This window comes from Mobula hypostoma, chromosome 6 (assembly GCF_963921235.1).
Source record: "Mobula hypostoma chromosome 6, sMobHyp1.1, whole genome shotgun sequence".
NCBI lineage: Eukaryota > Metazoa > Chordata > Chondrichthyes > Myliobatiformes > Myliobatidae > Mobula > Mobula hypostoma.
The window spans coordinates 77,571,331-77,577,330 of record NC_086102.1 but is presented as its reverse complement, the minus strand read 5'-3'; positions in this window follow the sequence as shown (position 1 = coordinate 77,577,330).

Below are 6,000 nucleotides of genomic sequence, written 5' to 3'. Positions count from 1 at the left end.
ACAGTTTGGAGTTCGATTGTGTGCTCTACTGTCCCAGAGAAAATTCCAGAAGAGAAGGACGAGCACAAGCTGCCTTGAGGAGAGGCTCTGAGTCAGGCCGGGGGCCACGATTGACTCCATTTCTCAGTGAAAATGCATTGAGGGAGATTGAAACATTGAGGTGGATGTGGAGGAGAGCGGGCACGAGGTGAGCTGCTGTGTTCAGCGGTCGCTTTCTACAGGAGGCCATGCTGTTGTGTCTAGTGGTCGCTCTCTACGGAAAGCCTGTGTTTGAACAGTTGCTCTCCTTGATGCTGATGGAAGGTGTTATTGAAATTCTAAAATTTATGTGATTATTGGTCTGGACTGCAGTTCACACTGACCTCCTTTAGTTTTCTGTGTTTTTTTTCTTGTTGCGGACTGCCATGTTGGGGGTTAGGGTTTGATGTCTTTTCTGCCGTATTCTAAATGGGCAATGTGTTTGTTTTTTTGTGCGAGAGGGAGATTAGGACTTGGGGGCTGATGTTCTTGTTGGTGTTTTGTCATGTGTGTGGTATATTAGTTTTTTTGTGAGGTAGGGGTTGAGGATTTGGGGTGTGATGTTCTAGCTACCGTTTTCCATGTGGGTGATCTGCTAGTTTTTGTGCAAGGGAGGGGATTGTGGGCTTGGGGTTTGTGTGTTTTTGTTTCTTTTTCTTTTTTGTGCGGGTGGGGGGGGGTTGGTGGTTGGCACCTTTTATTTAACAACCTCTATGGTTTTGCTGTTTTGTGGCTATCTAGAGAAGACGAATCTCAGAGTTATATTCTGCATACATACTTCTATAATAAAATTAACCTTCGAACTTCGAGTATCATGAGCCATTTTATGTATTTATTTATTTATCGAAATACAGTGTAGAATATGCCTTTCTGATCCTTCATGCCCACCATCCAGCAACCCCCAATTTAATCCGAGCCTAATCACAGGACAAGTTAAAGTGATTAATTAACCAACCAGTTGGTATGTCTTTGGACTTTGGGTTGAAAGCAGAGCACCCAGAGGAAACCCAAGCGGTCACAGGGGAATGTACAAATTCTTTACAGATAGTGGTGGGAATTGAACCCACATCACTGGTACTGTAAAGCATTCTGCTAACCACTGTGCTACAATGGGCCCCTTATTTGAGAACGGATATGCTGGCATTGGAGAGGGTCAAGAAGAGGTTCATGGGAAAGATTCACGGAATGAAAATGTTAATGTATGAGGAGTGCATCTGGGAATCTGATGGGTCTGGGCCTGTACTCGCTGGAGTTTAGAAGAATGAGAGAGGATCTCATTGGAGCCTATCAAACACTGAAAGGCCTTGATGGTGTGGATGTGGCAAGCATGTTCCCTTTAGTGGGGGTGTCCAGGACCGGAGGGTACAGACTCAGAATAGACGGGCTTTAGATCAGAGATGATAGGAATTTCTTTATCCAGTGGGTGATGAATCCGTGGAATTCATTGCCACAGATGAACTATTGAGGCCAAGTCATTGAGTATATTTAAAGCGCAGGATGACAGGTCGTTGGTTTGTCTGGGTATCAAAGGTTAAGGGGAGAAGGCAGGAGAATGGGGTTGTGAAGGATAATAAATAAGCCATGATAGAATGGCAGAGAAGATGTGATGGGCCGAGTGGCCAAATTCTGTTCCTATATCTTATGGCCTTATGGTTAAAAGGATGTGTAAGTTGGGAAATGTAATTTATGAGTGCGTTCCCTGTCTCATATTGCACAAGGAGTAGTTCTGATTCATTAGCTGCTGTTGTCAGGGTGTGATTATTGATGGGGGTGGGTATGTTGTCAGGGTGTGATTATTGATGTGGGATGGGTATGTTGTCAGGGTGTGATTATTGATGGGGTGTGGGTATGTTGTCAGGGTGTGATTATCGATGGGGATGTATGTGTTGTCAGCCTGTGATTATTTATGAGGGATGGATATGTTGTCAGGGAATGATTATTAAAGGGAAATGGATAAGGTGTCAGTATGTGATTATCGTTCGGCGATGGGTATGCAGTCAGTGTGTGATTATTGATCGGCGATGGGTATGTTGTCAGGGTGTGATTATTGATTGGGCGATGGACATGTCAGGGTGTGATTCTTGCTGGGGGATGTGTATGTTGTCAGGGTGTGATTATTGATGGGGAATGGGTATGTTGGCAGGGTGTGATTATTGATGGGGTGTGGGTATGTTGTCAGGGTGTGATTATTGATCAGGTGTGGGTATGTTGTCAGGGTGTGATTATTGATGGGGTTGGGTATGTTGTCAGGGTGTGATTATTGATGGGGGATGGGTATGTTGCCAGAGTGTGATTATTGACGGGGGATAAGTATGTTTGTCAGCGTGTGATTATTAATGGGGGATGGGTATGTTGCCAGGGTGTGATTGTTGATGGGGGATGTGTATGTTGTCAGGGTGTGATTATTGATGGGGGATTGGTCTGTTGTCAGGGTGTGATTATTGATGGGGTGTGGGTATGTTGTCAGGGTGTTATTATTGATGGGGTGTGGGTATGTTGTCAGGGTGTGATTATTGATGGGGTTGTGTATGTTGTCAGGGTGTGATTATTGATGGGGGATGGGTATGTTGCCAGAGTGTGATTATTGACGGGGGATAAGTATGTTTGTCAGCGTGTGATTATTGATGGGGGATGGGTATGTTGCCAGGGTGTGATTGTTGATGAGGGATGTGTATGTTGTCAGGGTGTGATTATTGATGGGGGATGGGTATGTTGTCAGGGTGTGATTATTGATGGGGGATGGGTATGTTGTCAGGGTGTGATTATTGATGGGGGATGGGTATGTTGTCAGGGTGTGATTATTGATGGGGGATGGGTATGTTGTAAGGGTGTGATTATTGATGGCGGATGGATATGTTGTCCAATGTGATTATTGCTGAGGAATGGGAATGTTGTCAGGGTGTGATTATTAATGAAGGATGGGTATGTTGCCTGGGTGTGATTATTGATGAGGGATGTGTATGTTGTCAGGGTGTGATTATTGATGGGGGATGGGTATGTTGTCAGGGTGTGATTATTGATGGGGGATGGGTATGTTGTCAGGGTGTGATTATTGATGGAGGATGGGTATGTTGTCAGGGTGATATTATTGATCGGGGATGGGTATATTGTCAGCATGTGATTATTGATGGGGGATGGGTATGTTGTCAGGGTGTGATTATTGATGGGGGATGGGTATGTTGTCAGGGTGTGATTATTGATGGGGGATGGGTATGTTGTCAGGGTGTGATTATTGATGTGGGATAGGTATGTTGTCAGGGTGTGATTATTGATCAGCGATGGGTATGTTGTCAGGGTGTGATTATTGATGGGGAATGGGTATGTTGTCAGGGTGTGATTATTGATGGGGGATGTGTATGTTGTCAGGGTGTGATTATTGATGGGGAATGGGTATGTTGTCAGGGTGTGATTTTTGCTGGGTAATTGCTATGTTGTCAGGGTGTGATTATTGATGGGGTGTGGGTATGTTGTCAGGGTGTGATTATCGATGGGGATGTGTGTGTTGTCAGGGTGTGATTATTGATGGGGGATGGGTATGTTGTCAGGGTGTGATTATTGATGGGGAATGGGTATGTTGTCAGGGTGTGATTTTTGCTGGGGGATTGGTATGTTGTCAGGGTGTGATTATTGATGGGGGATGTGTATGTTGTCAGGGTGTGATTATTGATGGGGGATGTGTATGTTGTCAGGGTGTGATTATTGATGGGGGATGGGTATGTTGTCAGGGTGTGATTATTGATGGGGGATGTGTATGTTGTCAGGGTGTGATTATTGATGGGGGATGGGTATGTTGTCAGGGTGTGATTATTGATGGGGGATGGGTATGTTGTCAGGGTGTGATTATTGATGGGGGATGGTATGTTGTCAGGGTGTGATTATTGATGGGGGATGGGTATGTTGTCAGGGTGTGATTATTGATGGGGGATGTGTATGTTGTCAGGGTGTGATTATTCATGGGGGATGTGTATGTTGTCAGGGTGTGATTATTCATGGGGGATGTGTATGTTGTCAGGGTGTGATTATTGAATGGGGATGGGTATGTTGTCAGGGTGTGATTATTGATGGGGAATGGGTATGTTGTCAGGGTGTGATTATTGATGGGGGATGGGTATGTTGTCAGGGTGTGATTATTGATGGGGGATGTGTATGTTGTCAGGGTGTGATTATTGATGGGGGATGGGTATGTTGCCAGGGTGTGATTGTTGATGAGGGATGTGTATGTTGTCAGGGTGTGATGATTGATGGGGGATGTCTATGTTGTCAGGGTGTGATTATTGATGGGGGATGGGTATGTTGTCAGGGTGTGATTATTGATGGGGGATGGGTATGTTGTCAGGGTGTGATTATTGATGGGGGATGTGTATGTTGTCAGGGTGTGATTATTGATGGGGGATGGGTATGTTGTCAGGGTGTGATTATTGATGGGGGATGGGTATGTTACCAGCGTGTGATTATTGATGGGGGATGTGTATGTTGTCAGGGTGTGATTCTTGCTGGGGGATGTGTATGTTGTCAGGGTGTAATTATTGATGGGGGATGGGTATGTTGGCAGGGTGTGATTATTGATGGGAAGTGGGTATGTCGTCAGGGTGTGATTATTGATGGGGGATGTGTATGTTGTCAGGGTGTGATTATTGATGGGGGATTGGTATGTTGTCAGGGTGTGATGGTTGATGGGGTGTGGGTATGTTGTCAGGGTGTTATTATTGATGGGGTGTGGGTATGTTGTCAGGGTGTGATTATTGATGGGGTTGTGTATGTTGTCAGGGTGTGATTATTGATGGGGGATGGGTATGTTGTCAGGGTGTGATTATTGATGGGGGAATGGGTATGTTGCCAGGGTGTGATTATTGATGAGGGATGGGTATGTTGTCAGGGTGTGATTATTGATGGGGGATGTGTATGTTGTCAGGGTGTGATTATTGATGGGGGATTGGTATGTTGTCAGGGCGTAATTACTGATGTGTGTGGGTATGTTGTCAGGGTGTTATTAATGATTGGGTGTGGGTATGTTGTCAGGGTGTGATTATTGATGGGGTTGTGTATGTTGTCAGGGTGTGATTATTGATGGGGGATGGGTATGTTGACAGAGTGTGATTATTGATGGGGAATGGGTATGTTGTCAGAGTGTGAATATTGATGAGGGATGTCCATGTTGTCAGGGTGCGATTATTGATGGGGGCTGTGTATGTTGTCAGGGTGTGATTATTGATGGGGGATATGTATGTTGTCAGGGTCTGATTATTTATCAGCGATGGGTATGTTGTCAGGATAGATTATTGATAGGGGATAGGTATGTTGTAAGGGTGTGATTATTGATGGGTGATGGATACGTTGTCAGGGTGTGATTATTACTGGGGGATGTGTATGTTGTCAGGGTGTGATAATTGATGTGGGATGGGTATGTTGTCAGGGTGTGATTATTGATCGGCGATGGATATGTTGTCAGGGTGTGATTATTGATTGGGCGATGGACATGTCAGTGTGTGATTCTGTCTGGGGAATGTGTATGTTGTCAGGGTGTGATTATTGACGGGGGATAAGTATGTTTGTCAGGGTGTGATTATTGATGGGGGATGGGTATGTTGTCAGGGTGTGATTATTGATGGGGGATGTGTATGTTGTCAGGGTGTGATTATTGATGGGGGATGGGTATGTTGTCAGGGTGTGATTATTGATGGGGGATGTGTATGTTGTCAGGGTGTGATTATTGATGGGGGATGGGTATGTTGTCAGGGTGTGATTATTGATGGGGGATGGGTATGTTGTCAGGGTGTGATTATTGATGGGGGATGGGTATGTTGTCAGGGTGTGATTATTGATGGGGAATGGGTATGTTGTCAGGGTGTGATTATTGATGGGGATTGGGTATGTTGTCAGGGTGTGATTATTGATGGGGGATGGGTATGTTGTCAGGGTGTGATTATTGCTGGGGGATGGGTATGTTGTCAGGGTGTGATTATTGATGGGGTGTGGGTATGT